This window comes from Balaenoptera ricei, chromosome 11, assembly GCF_028023285.1.
Source record: "Balaenoptera ricei isolate mBalRic1 chromosome 11, mBalRic1.hap2, whole genome shotgun sequence".
In the NCBI taxonomy this organism is placed as follows: Eukaryota; Metazoa; Chordata; class Mammalia; order Artiodactyla; family Balaenopteridae; genus Balaenoptera; species Balaenoptera ricei.
This window is the reverse complement of record NC_082649.1, coordinates 26010856-26025240: the sequence shown is the minus strand read 5'-3', so window position 1 is coordinate 26025240 and position 14385 is coordinate 26010856. Positions and strand designations below refer to the sequence as shown.

Below are 14385 nucleotides of genomic sequence, written 5' to 3'. Positions count from 1 at the left end.
ATTTGAAAAGTGGCCAAAATCAGTTAGAGACAAGCTAAAAGGACTGTATCTGAGGTGGTAAATATTGACATCACCTAAAAGAAACCTAGTGTCAAGAGATGGGGATCCATTCACTTGAAAAAAATTTCTGTTCTTAGTCTTTAAAATAATAGATGCATCATTTCAGTGTATTCCATAAACGGAAGCATGACTATAGATTGGTCTATCTGAGAAAGGATTTAGCAACGGGCATTTCTCCTTGCGAAGGGACAGCTGAAGAGGTGTCATTTAACAGCTTTCAGAGGCCCGTCACTTCAGTGATTGAGGTGGACAGAAGGCATGGACATGACCAAGGCCCTTAAAAGACACAAACAGGTGGGAGAGAGTGCTGGGGGTGGGCAGAGGGCTGGAGGGTACAAAAGGAGGAGGCTGGCCTTTCGAGAGCAGAGGCAGAGAAGGCAGAGGACGAGGCTCCCCGAGGAACAAGAGGAGAGGGGGCAGCAGAGGAGGTCCCATCTAGGCAGGGCACAATGAGAGGTAAAGCTAGAAAAAAGGACAGAACTAAAGGGATGAAGGACAAATGAGTGGACTGGACACAAATAGGGAGAAAAGGTGGACGGTCAGGATGGGGAAATCACCCAAAGGAAAGACAAAGAGGATTTCTCTGTGTGTGATTACAAGGATAGCGATTAAAAAGATACGAGTGAAAAGAAAGGAAGGAAACAGGAAAAGGCAAGTAGTAAGGAGACAAAATAAGTAATAAGTGCATAGGACAGGCTAAATGGTTAGAAAGTCACCAGGCGGTTAGGCTGACTGGGAGAAGCACCATAGCCAGACCCAAAAGGTCTCCATCAGAAAGACGGAGGCAGGCAATTGAAGCAGCTAGCTCCTGAGGTAAAAATGATAAAAAAAAAAAAAAAAAAAAACAAGATGGAAAAGGTGAGAAGCAGGAGAGGGAAAACCCAGAGGAGACACTGGCCCAGAAACCTTTTTAACTTTCTGTAAAATCTTCAAGGCCCCAAACTAGGCCAAGATTCTGACTGACATTTCTCACCAGCTGCTGTTTCCTTGAGAGAATTCTGACAGCAAGGCATAGAAATGCAAGCCAACACTGCTAGCTCTGGAGGAAAAAAAAAAAAAAAAAAAATCCATGCTCTAAACACCTCCACGGGGCTGAAGCCTGCCAGGGAAGAAGGCACACAGAGGAGGGACCCGCCGGCAACTTTTCCCCAGGTATGTACTGAGCTGCTCCCACGTGGGGCTTTCTCCTCTAACTGTCCTCTGGCCGTTCCTGCCTTGCCCATCTGTCTTTCTCTCTTTGTGCATTTTGGGGAAGCCCTGCGGGCAGCCTGCTTCTGTCATCTGAAGCCAGCTCCTCAGTGTCTACGGAAGCAGGTGAAGCTTCACGTCTGCATCCCACACGGGCAGGGGAGCATCGCTGGGATCCAGCTCCATCAGGCAGAGCTAGGCAAGGGGAAGTGGAGGAGAGAAATCACCCCAGCCCGCATGATTGGTGTGTGGGAATGACTTGTCGGCTGGTCCTGACAGTGAACTTGATTCTGTGTGCTGGGGCTTGAAGCAAAAGCAAAGGGGAAGGAGGAGGGTGGGTATAAAAGACAGAGGGACGATGAAGAGGGGAGAGATTTCACCGTCGCCTAGGGGCTGGTCCATGACCTAAAGAAGAGCTAGGGTTTGGGGAGTGAGGGATGAGACTTGGACAGCACTTGACCTTGAACTTTCAGCTTGCTTTTTCAGTGCCTTGGTTAAATATTTTGAATGCATGTTGAAATTTTCTTCAAAGCAAAACAAAGGAATTTATTTCTAATCTGTCATTTATCTCAAATAATTGCTGAATGGCAGTAGTTTCTTCTGATGACCCCCACAGACGTCCCCACTAAGACAATGTGAAATGTTACATCTTTTTTAAAAACTAAGAAACGAAGTCCCTGAGCAATGTATTTCTTTGGAAAACTAGGACAAGAACCAGATTCTCGAACGTGTTCCCTGGATCTTAAGCATTTCTTAATCCTCACTCAATCTAATAGGTTCACTTAAAAAAAAAAAAAGTAAAAGATTTTGGAGCTAAAGAGTTTTATCAATATTCTGTATTATTGTGTTATATTATCATTATGATCCCTCTGCAAATACGATACGAGGTCAAGTGAGTCAGTGGACCCCCTACTGAGCTACCTTCTCAAGAAAAATATTCACATCATTTTATGTCCATTCTTCCTCAAACCCCATTTGAAGTTTACTGGTAAGATTGGAAGCCAAAGGGATGGTCTCCAGTTGTGTACAACCCCTCAAGCTGAAAACTCTTAGTAACTTAGTAACTTCACAGACCGGGCTCCTCTCTTTGAAGTGTTGCCTGTCTGTCTGCACCCTCATTGGTGAAAGCTCCTACAACTGCACCCCTGAACAGAGCTCACAGCTTTCTGGCTTCTGTGTGGCTTTACTCCTTTTTCCTCACCTCCTCATTTTAAGGAAGCTCAGGATGTAAGGGCCAATTCCTTGCCCTTGAATTGTTCAGCATCAGAAACCTTGAACCACAGCAATGGTTCTCCATGTGTGGTCCCCAGACCAGCAGCATCAAAATCACCTGGGAACTTGTTAGAAATGCCAAGTCTTGATCCCACTCCAGACCTACTGAATCAGACACTACAGAGGTGGGGCTGGCATTCTGTGCTTTAGCCTGCCCTCCAGGGAAATTTGATACACCAAATTTGAAGGTTAAGGTTTTTTAAAAGTGCTGTTTCCTTTAACACAGAGCTCAGATCTCCTTACAGGTGGGACTCTGGTTGCCTACAGGGATGTCACTTCTAAAAGAGACCCTTCCACAAACAACCACCTCTGGGTCAGTGTCTTGTGTCCTTCATCTGCAAAATAGGAATATTTAATATAAGTTGCTTGTTACAGCACTGAGAACAATGCCTGCGCACAGTAAGTATAGCAGTGGTGGTGGTTCTATCTGCTGTACCCTTACTGTGCAAAAGGCCTTCACCGAGTGATGTGGGAAATCAAAAACAAAGCAGTCAGGTCCCAGCCCTCTTTTTGAGGAAATGTGTGCATTACAGGTAATAAGGATTCCAACAGCAGGGTAAGATGTGACATGTGCCCAAGGACAGGTAAAAACAATAGAAACAAAGAAGAGGAAGAGGGGCAACTGGGAGAAAACTTTGTAGAGAAAGTGTCATTTGAACTGAGACTTAGAAGAGAACTTTTAACTAGTGAAGATGGGCAAAGGGAAGGAACATTCCAGGTGGAAGCTGAGAATAGGGAACATGGAAAAGATAAGACATCAGTGGCCGGGTGTGGACCACAGGGCCTGCTCCCCTTTCTGTTACTAATATGTTAACTGTTCATGTGATGGAAAGGGATCACCCATTTGTCATCATATTTGCAGAAATTCTTCCTTTAATCCAAACTAAATAATTTTCCTCGGACTGCTGTGAAAGGAGTCCTTTCCAGTATTAATGACTGCATTACTTTAGTATCCACATCTCTCTTTCTTGTTTATTAGGTCAATGTTTTTCAAATTCTTCTGCCCGCTTTCAATGGGATAAATTGGGAATAGTTGCAAAAATGCAGATTCCTGACTCCTGGCCCACGTGGCTTCTCTCAGCAGCTTTGAGGGCAAGTCGGAAGAATCTGCATTTTGACAAACTCCCTTGAGATTCTAACGTTCACTCAAGTTTGAAAGCAGCTCTCCCAGATCTGTTCTTTCCCAAATTTGCTGAGCATAGAAATCACGTACAAGTGCTAGTTAAAAATGTGGATACCCGGCCATTCCCATGGAGATTCCAATTCTGTGGCTCTGGGATGTAGAGAACAGGGGTTTAATAAGCACCTCTGTGGCACTAGGATCAGGTTAGGTTGGGATATACAGCGTATTAAATGAATGTGTGTTTTGGGTTAGAGAGGTCCTTCAAGTCCTAGGTTAGACATTTATCAGCTGTGTGATTTGGGCGAGTTTCTTAACCGCTCTATGCCTCCAAATTATCTAATCTGCTGGAGTCCGTTTCATCCTGTGTAATGAAAGGTACTTCACAGAATGGCTGGAAGCGTAAATAAGTAAATGGCTTAGTATAATGTTGGCTCTCTCTCATCCCCTTGCCCCAGCCTCCCAAGTCAGGGCTCAGCTCTCCAGCTCTGATGAAAAACAGGGCAAGAACAACAGTGATGTTAAAATGCCACCAAAACTCACCTCTTCCGAGAAAGGTGGCAGGGTGCCCACAGGGAGAGAAGATGGGCTTTTGGAGCTGGCCTTGCTCTTAGCTGCCCCTGGGAAGTTAAAATGGGACTCATGCCCGTGCTGGAATCAACATTCAGAACTGGGCAGTCCTCTAAAAATAGCAAGGTGTCTGGCTGAGCCTTTGGAAAAATAAGGTTCTATCCCAACACGTTACCCAGGCTTGCCTTAAAAGGAGGGGCCACTGCTTTATTTTCTACCTCCTCAGCCAGATGATGGTAAGCCCCAAATAATTTGGCTTGTGCCTCGGTGAACTCCAGAACAGCTTCTGTTTCATGGACAGCCACCAAGAACACCAGCAGTCATACTGGTACAGAAGGTCACAAGTGCTCAGATTCCCAGGTGGGTGCGTCTGTGTGGACCGCTCCTCCTGCAGACACTAGAACGCTCCTAATCTCCATAAAAGCATGAAATTTTGGTTACACTTTAAGAAACTATTATCAGGCCTTTCTATGGGGCAGAGAAGGGATAGGGAAAACTAAGATGCCTATATTCGAAATTCAGAGAGTGAGATGGGGTGATTTTCCTTCAGTCTTGCTTTCCTGTCCTCATCCAGCAAAGGGCTGACTAACTAAGATCAGCTCTGTCATCAGAGGGCAAGGCCTTGTGGTCAATAAGGGGACAGTCTGAGCATCTCACCATTTATATCTTTTCCTAAAGGTCCTGACAATGAGACTGGAGCCCTGGATATTCAGAACCTCTATCGATTCTTGTCAGAAATGATACTGACGAATTCCTTTCCTTAACAAATCTTTTTCAAACATATGCAATTATTAAAAATTGGGTTTTTTAAAAAAGGGAAACCAAAATTGTGAAAGACATATTTTTGAAAATATTTAAGCTTTCCCAAATATCTTAGAACCACCCCTTGTACAACTGTCACGTGAATGAAACTCTTTAAAGTAGGTCGAATATAAGGACCTCCATGGTGTGGGTAGTTTCAGTTGCCATATTAATTAATAATAATTAATATTAAGTATATATTAAATAATAGTAACAAGAGTGACAGAGACCATTTATTAGACTTCTGATACTGTGTTCATGGCACTTTACATGAATCTATCTCATTGAAGCCTCCTATTGAATAAGTATTATTATAGTTACTTTACAGATGAGGAAACAGGCTCAGAGAGGTTAAGTAGCTTGCTCAGGGTCACAGAGCCAGAACGCACAGATGGCCAAGCCATGCTCTTCCTCCCTATACCCCTCTGCCACCAATAATCTTGACGATTACATTGTCTATCATTCAGACCTTTCCCTGTCTTAAACCATCCTTGATTTTTCCCAAACCCAGGAGTCTTTCTGAGGACCATTCATAGGAAATCACCATCCTCACTTCCCTGTCATGTTGTATCTGAGACATTTATGTTCAAATACTGTTTGGTGAAAGAAATAGGAAAGAACTATAATTTCTGCTTATGGTTTTGATGCTACCTTAACCGTTACTTAAGTTCTGAATGCTTTTAAATGGAACTTAATTCTCAAGAGCAAGGGAAATTTAAGGCTTCTGATCAACTGTCTGACTACAGGACAGAAGCAGGGAAAAATAAATCTTGTTTTCAATAACATGTTGAGTGACATTTTATATGGCCATCAACCTGTTCTCCTAAGAAACTCAAGACTCTCCACATGTGTTATCTCATTAATCTTTAACCCACCCTGTGATGGGCAGATGGGGTTACACAACCACTACAGGAATGAGGGAGAGAAGGGTAGTGATTTCACCAACATCACAGAGCACACCCATGGCCAGTTAACACACCATACCTCCCCATCCTTCCTACTAACACCACCAGCCAAAGTCACAGGACACTGCTGTATCAATGTCCCTTGCCCTGTGCAAAACTCAGAGAAAGTTGTCTTTCTCTTCCCATCCTAGATTTTTTCCTCTCATTTATGCCTGGTCTGAAATATTTTGATTTTACTGCAGCTGTTTGTTTTGTTTTGTTTTTTTCCAGCCTTCCTTTCACTTCGTTTCCTCATCTGTTCCATGAATTTCCTTCCTAGCATCTTAAGTTAGATGACGTGGGAAAGTAAGATGAGACTCAAAACAATCAAGTAATTACTTACTAAAAGTTTATTGTTGGTTTTTTAATGCAAATTTTGAAGTGAACTTTTATGTAATCTTTTGACCACATGAGGTTGGGCTTGACAAAAAGACAAAATAATTCACACTCAAATGCTGGGGACAGTCTCACGGGAGGGTTAGCACGGTCTTGGTTATCTCACATCATTTCTTGGGAAATCAATTACTTTTGTATCCTTACATGAATTAATCACCTTCTGGACCTCAGCTGGCTTATGAATGGTGGGTCCCTTAAAGCTGGCTCTTTCTAGTTCTTGGGACCAAAAAACTCAGTCTCTCTCATCTGTGCAAACCTGAAACTCACACTTTGGAGATCTTGATGTGACAGATTTAAACGGTTAAAATGAACCTGTACTCAGCTCTAAGTTCTCTGGTTCACTGGAAGAGATGAGACATTTTAATCTTCTCAAAGGCACAGCTACATCTTCTCCTTGGCCCCTCTGCTTCTCCTCCCCACCAGTCCCTGTTTTTGATGGACCACCACCCCCAAACTTGGGGGCGGAAGATCAACCCCACATTCTCACTCATACTAAGCCTGCACTTGACTATGGGGGACAAATGTGTTTTCACAGCAGAAGCTGATACATAGCCCTTGGATTGGATTAAATGAGTTATTGGATGATTCCTGAGGTCAGCCAGAAAGATTTTGACTTGGGTGCCTAGGACATTTTCCTATTTTCCTGAGAAAAAGTGTGATTCATAAGCCACCACTATCACCAGCACCTCAGAGGCAGAGCTGCAGAAGAATAAATGTTCACAGAGTATAAAACCCATAGACATTTTCTTCCCTTGCTTCCCTCTGAACTCTCACCTTCCAAGCCTATCTCCATGGGTTGATCCAAGACTGTTCCTCCAACCTGATTAGTTTTTTTTTTAAAGGATTACCATTTACGTATATGTAAACCAATTCATTTCTACGACACTGATCTGTAAAACCAGATAAAAGTAATGGCTATTTCACAGAGCAGAGAGGATTCAAGGAATTTGTCAAAGCACCAAAAATCATCCTTGTCATGCCTGAAAGAAATGTTGTTCTTATTTTTATTACTTTTATTGTATGTCATTGACTGCCCTCGTCAGTGCTGTAAGTCCCAAACCTTCTTTGGGGCGTAGTTCTTCCCTTGGCTTCCTTCCTGCTTCCTGGTAGAATATCAGATCCTCTGAAGCTGAAAACCCCATCTCCCTCCAGCCAGGGGTGGCCTGTCCAGACCCCGGGTTGCTCCCCAACTGCCAGCGTCCCTCACTTCCCTGAGGCTTGGGCCTCACACATCGTAGGGCTGGTGATGGGGAACGGGGAGCAGAAGCCGAACAAAAAGATCCTTCCCACAATGAACAATGGTGCTTGGAATGCTGCGTGGCAGCTGCCGCCCCTCAACTGCACCCAGGACAGACATACAGCAGGACGCACAGGAGAGCCTGGCGTGTCCTAAGCCAGGGTAGTTCACTGCGCACGTGCGGAGTAATTCTCTGTCGAATGCTCTCTCTCTCCTTTTTTCTTTTTCTTTTTTTCTTTTTTTTTTTAATTTTCCTTCATGGGATTCCAAACATTAAAAAAGAATCACATTGAGCTGTACAAAGCCAAGGCAAATTAATGAGTAGTATTAATAATAATAAAAGTTTTGATGCATTGTAACTGCACCAAAATAAGCCAGAGGAACTTGGGTGCCATTTATTTCTGAACAAACAGTAGGGGAAGGACTGGACCACCCCGCTCCCCAAAGCACCGCCATGCCTCACAACAGGATGGTTTGGCGGGGAATGATGGGACGGATGGCATGAGGTCCTGGGAGCTTTCCCACCTAGTGGAGGAGGAGAGTGGGAGGGGCCCACATCTGAGATGCGGGGCTGCATCTGGACGATGGAGGAAGCCAGGCGGGGGCCAAGACTGCTTCCCGAGGTCACATGCTTCTTTATATCCCCATACGAATTACTTTGCTATGGAATGTAAGGAAGTGTGTGGTTTCGGCGAGCGCCTCTCCGCGGCCCCATGGTCCCACCCAGAGCACCTGGTCCCCCTCTTCCTCATCCCGGCCTTGTGCCCGTGGGCATCCCTCACCGAGGAAGCGAGAGGCACTGAATCCCGCCTGGGGTCCCCCCGCCCCCCACACCCTTCTCTCCCTTCTGAGGTTTCACCTTCTGCCCAAGGGTCAGGAACACTGATTGCGGTCCCCGAGTCCCCTCTGTGGCCAGCCTCCCAGACCTGGCTCCTCATGCAGGGAGAGGCCACATCACCTGAAGGTGTGTCACAGGATCAGCCCTCGCCCTCCAAGCTCCTTCCTTCTGTCCGTTTGCTCCTGAAATGAGATGTTTCTACCAACCAAACTGAACCGTAGTGCCTTCATACCTGGCTCTATCACTTTCTTTCATAATCGTCGGTGTCTAGGGCAGCTCGCGCATCTCCAAGGGCTCTCTTGGCAGGTGCTGTGAGGCTCAGGAGACGGCAGACTAGTCACACAGCCAGCCCCCTGACCCTGCTCTGCTGTCTTTTCCTCTTCATGTCCCAACCCCATCGCCAAGCGGTGCTGGTTGAGGCCGTTTGTGGAAAAGGTCTGAGGCGCTAAAATAGTGATTCACTCATCCAATTAGCTCAGTTCCTTTCTCTCCTCTTCCCTGAACCCCTATGTTCCCAGCCCTGACATAAAGGGCCTGAGCCCACACCAGGAAGGAGTTGGACGTATGGAGGGAAACCCCGAGCATGAGGGGAGGCTGTGGTCCCCCAAGGCTCAGGCCATCAGCTACCCCAGCTCTGAGAAAGGCCATCAGCTACCCCAGCTCTGAGAAGGGTCTCCCTCCCTCACTGATGCCCAGCCCCAGGAGGGCTTCCTGCATCCCGCAGCCCTGCTTCCTTCTTGCTCAGTGAGGATGTGTGACATGACGGCTGGGACCACACTAAATTTATACTACGAGTTCTCAAGCAGAACCACAAGAGGAAACACCACAGGATTTGATGGATGTGTGCTGAGATGCACAGGAAAGGGCTGCAAAATGGAACTGAGAAGCAACAGAACAAGAACCTGGGATGAGAAGAAAAGGGAAGAAAGAAGGGAGGGTCCGCCATGTTTACACAGCAGACAGCAGGTGAAGGCTGAGTGGCCAGCGATGAAGAATGCCATCCCCACTAGGGGGCAGCACCCAGAGCACAAGAGGCTGGACCCCTCTCCGGGCTGCAGCAACACAGATGACATCACCCACCTACCTCTTCCAGACACCAGGCCGTTGCCTAATGTCCTTCAAGGGCAGCCAAACTGGACTCCTTGAAAACTGGGGAAAACTTAGAAGAATGTGGGAGAATTATAAAGATGGGGCAGCTACAGAAACCTACAGCTTTAGATCAGCAGTTCTCAACCGGAGGTGATTTTGCCCCTCAGGGCACATTTGGCAATGTCTAGGGACATTCCTGGTTGTCACAACTAGGGGGTTCTATTGGCATCAAGTGGGCACAGATCAGAGGTGCTGCCAAATGCCCTACAATGCACAGGAAAGCACCCACAACAGAGACTTATCCGCGTGTCAATATGCCGAGGTTGAGAAACCCTTGCTTTAGATAGTAGTGCTATGAATGAATAACGTCTCTGACACGGGCATATTATGGTATATTGTCTCCCAAAGAGAAGTATTGCTCTTCTTTCACAAACGTTGCTTTGTCTTTGAGCCTATAAAATGGGCAGATGCCTCAAAGTTGTGCTTCTTTCCAGTGACAACCCTTCCCTTTTCTGAATCACTCCTGCTCCATAATAGTTTTCCTTTTCCTTCCCTGAGATTGATCTCATGTCACCTGCTCAGGAATTGGGGGCGTGATGTGTGGGAGGGGCAGGACGTGAGTGAAGAAGAGGGGAGAGGTGATGAAGACCAGTGTCCTGAGTTAAAGAAATTGCAACGTCAGGGGCTTGAATGATGAGCTGGACACAAGTACTTTTTCCTCCCGGATGACCTCTGCCCCCACAGCTGCCTTCTCCCTTGCTCCCCAGGAGGAGCTGGAGGATGGTTAGGCTAGGACAAGGGTAGCCAGAGGAAGAGCCGGTGAGCCCTGAGCGGCAGTCACCAGACACCTGTGTCACAGGTAGGAGGCGGAGGGTGAAGATGAGATACTTGACTGCAGAGTTACAGGATGCCGGCCAAGGAGGAGGGGATTCAGAACAAGAAAGATGCTTCAGTATCACTGTGCACAAACCGTTCTAGAACCCAGCCACAGTGGGCGGGGGCCCCTGCTTCCCCGCCACCACCCTCACACCAGCCACTTCTCTGGTGCCTTGTTGAGCCCTTTGGTTTCTGGGGTGTCTTATTTATTCCAGGCAGTGCTCCCAAGCTGGGGTCCACCTGGCAGAGGTCTGCTAGGCTGAGTAAACCAGTTCTGCTTTTCCCAATCAGTGGTTTCCACAGGTTCAGAGACCAAATGAAAATACTTGCAGCCAAAGGAAGGGAAGAATGTGAAGGACAGGCTGGAGTTGAGAGAGAAACTCTGGGCCTTAAAAGCAGTGGGAATTGTCCCTAGGACTTTCCCACGACCCCTGAAAGTGTCCCCTGGGCCCCTTTCCTTTGTTTTCACTAAGCCTTACAACAGGTAGGTGCAGTAGGTACACTCCCCCACTGTACAGAGGCAGAAACTGAGGTTTAACTTCCAAAAAGCAAGAGAGCCAGGGAACATCAATGGGATCTGAACCCAGGTAAGTGTGACTCCAAGGCCACCCGCTTGGCATTCCATTACACTCTCTTCACATCAGGGAGAGGAAATAAAAGGGCAGGCAAAGCCCACTCCCAAGAGCAAATTCCCGGCATCCTTCAAAATATCCTTTCTCCTTACCTCTTCCCCCACCTGCTCAAATGCATGGTGACGAGAGCCAAGCCACCTTGCTGGGGAAGACCTCCTCCTTAATCAGCTCCCTGCCCCCTTGGCCGCACTTTCCCAGAAACACAGAGGAACCAGTGGGTACCTCTGCTCATCCGGTGGTTCTCAAACTTCAGCTGCATCAGAATCACCTGAAGAGCAGCTTTTACCAGCTCTCAAACATCCCCCATATGTTTGGGACTGGTAAGTGTTGCTTTCCCTTTCCAAAGTCAACATACAACTTCTTACGCATTGCACCCAGACTTCTCCTTTAACATCTACAAGAGTCAAAGATTTCCCCACATCCCTGGGGCAACCATTTAGTCAATTCTGACCATTTGTGAAAACCAAACAACCTCAATATCTATCACCTGGAGAATGACTAACAAAATTGAAGTACACTCATGTAGGAGAAAAAGATAAAATAATGAAAATTAATAAATGATAGCTGCCATGAAATCTGGATAAATCTTACAGATATCATTTTAAGTGAAAATACCGTCACAGAAGAATACCTATGGTATGATACTATTATGTTAAAAAACAAGCAATATATTATTTAGGAATATATGCATAAATGGCAAAAACCATAAAGAAGAACAGTTAAATTGTAAGAAAAAAAGAGCTCAGAATAATAGTTACCTCTGAGGGGAAACTAAAGAGATAAATTGCGAAAAGCATTCAGAACGCTTCAACAGTATTGGTTTCACCAATTCTTTTTCTAAGGTAAACAGTTGTTTTGTGAGTATCGATTTCATCATTAGGTATCATAACTTACACATGTATTACATTCATTCTTTTATAAATGTACAGTATTTGAATTAAAAATTATAAAATTTAATTTATTTTAAAAATTATAATGTAAGATATTCAAAAAATATACACCAAAATGTTAAATTTATTTTGGAAGATGGGAGGAGGGAAAATTGTGGGAGATTTTTATTTTCCATATTCTACAATTCTATATCACGTTAGTTCTCCACAATGTTCATATCTGATAAAAGAATAAGGATCAAAGAAAAAAAAAGTCATACAATGCAAAATACAAATTATATATGGTTTTCACAAACCCTATGAGAGAACATTCTAGGAAAGGCAAGTTCTTGGGATCTGATTCATGCTAACGCCGGCTCTGTCTTTGTCACAGGCTTGGACCAATGATGCTCGGGACATACCAAGAATCCTCACCCTAGAGGCTGCAGTCAACTCCCACAGGAGCTGCCCCCTGCTCTGGCTGGTCAAACGGAACCAAGTCCGTCTTCCTGAGAGGTTTGGTCCCCTTCAACCAGCTACAGCAGGGCTGGCAAGGCCCAGTCCTTGGAGACACAGAAGAGATTCATCTGTGGCTGAAGTTACCTACTAACGTTTCCCTTAAGAAAGCGACTCTGATTTTGTTATCACACTCTCATGCTTCCAGGAAGGGAGAAAAGGGGAGCCCTGGGTTCAAAAGTGAGCCAGATTTCCATGCTCAGCACACAGAGCTCTGTGCCTGTGTACCCACAACTAGACCCACTCTCATGCTCTTGGCACACAGTAAAGATTTTAGGATGGATGGTGGTTCAGCCCTGGACCAGCCAAGGGAAGGGCATGAGCCCCAGAAGACAGGGCTCCTGCTCAAAGGGACTAAGAGTCTAAGGAGAGAAATTGGACATATGAATATGGCACAATTCAATGGAATTGCAAGGCATGGCTGGTTCCAAGACATAATTGTTTTACACAGCCCACCAAATATGTCTGGCACACTGTGTACTATCAAGTCAGCCCAAAGATAGCTATTCACTAAGAAATTCACACGTAGCTCAGTTTCCCATCGGCAGAATGGGCATAATGATAATCACAGTACCCACCACATATGGTTTTATGTGGAATGGAATGAGAATACATGTAAAGGAGTTAGAAAGATCTCAATAATTTTTACCTGCTATTAAAGAAGGGATCCTGACCTGCCTTCCAATTCCTCTCCCAAAACTTCTATCTTTGACAGTGTTACTCAGGGTGTGCCCAGGACTTAGCTGGGGTTACATTTGCTGATGGAATTCCAGAAGCCTGTGTTCACATGCTGTCCTCTGACACAAACATGGTCTCCTGATGTCCAGGGACCACAAAGTCTCCACCCAGGGAAGCTTATTTTGTGCTTATCTACACGTGCCTAGGGGGTCAGGGAGACCAGGGTTTGAATCCTCCCCTTCTCGTTTATTAGCTCTGATGTACCCTCCCTGGGCCTCAGTTAACAGTGTGTAAACCTTCGTTTCCTCATCTGTAAAATGGGGACAATAATACTTAGGGCTGATTTAAGGATTTTAAAAGGTAATGTTTATCAAGAGCCACATACAAGCCCCCAAGAAATGGCAGCTGGTGTTGTTTGTCTGCTGTACATGGCAACAGCTCAGAGAAAATGTTGTGTCCACGGGCACTCACAACTGGAAGGGAAAGACCAGATTTAAAACAAGAAAATAGAAAAACAAAAAAATCAATAAAATCTCATTACAGGGTAATTTTATATTCCAACTATTAATTCTACTATCATGTAGCATACCTTCATTCTGGTATGTGTTACTAGTATGTAATAAGTGTTACTAAAAAGTAAATGCTTCGTGTATGAGACTGATCATATTACCTTCAAGAAATATCCCGCCTGGAAAGCAAGCCCTCATTTGTGAACACTGTCAAGAAGCCAGTCTGAAACCGCTGAGTACGTGAAGGCCATAGTGTATGGAGTTTAGACATAGGCGCTGGAGCCAGACGGCCTGGGCTCAAATCCCCGCACCCTCACAGTGGCAGCTGTGCCACTTTGGGCAAATTGACCTCTCTGGCCCTGGGTTTCCTCATATGTAGAATGGGGATATTAGTGATAGTATCTACCTCATAAGGTTTGCATGAGAATGAAATGAAAATACATGTAAAGGTATACAACTAGTGCTGGGTGCGTAATACACTTTTAAGAGTCTTTATCTTTGACACTGTACCTGAAATGTTCCTGAAACTAAGTTGGTGTTCAATAAAAATTTATTTAATAAATGTTCACCTTCTTTATTATTTTATTCTAAACACAGATATGAGATCATGTAATCTCCGGTTTGACTATTTCTGCGTATCTCTTTAAATACAGCGCACCGGTGCAAACCCCGAGTTAGGGGTGGGATGCCCGCCAGCTGCCTCTGCGTCCCAGGTCTGCAGCGTGTGATGGAGCTTCCCCAGGAGCTAGATGTGCATCTCTGGGAGAGAGTCAGTGGGGCCCTGAAGCAC

At 45.4% G+C, this 14385-nt stretch overlaps 1 long non-coding RNA gene across 1 annotated transcript; it reads left to right on the top strand.

Annotated features, from left to right (window-relative positions):
- The first annotated feature begins 411 nt into the window (after positions 1-411).
- On the top strand, positions 412-14161 carry LOC132374619 (uncharacterized). Its single transcript, XR_009505696.1, has 3 exons — positions 412-516; positions 1037-1212; positions 12287-14161. It is a non-coding gene; the product is annotated as an uncharacterized LOC132374619 (long non-coding RNA).
- The last annotated feature ends 224 nt before the right edge of the window (positions 14162-14385 follow it).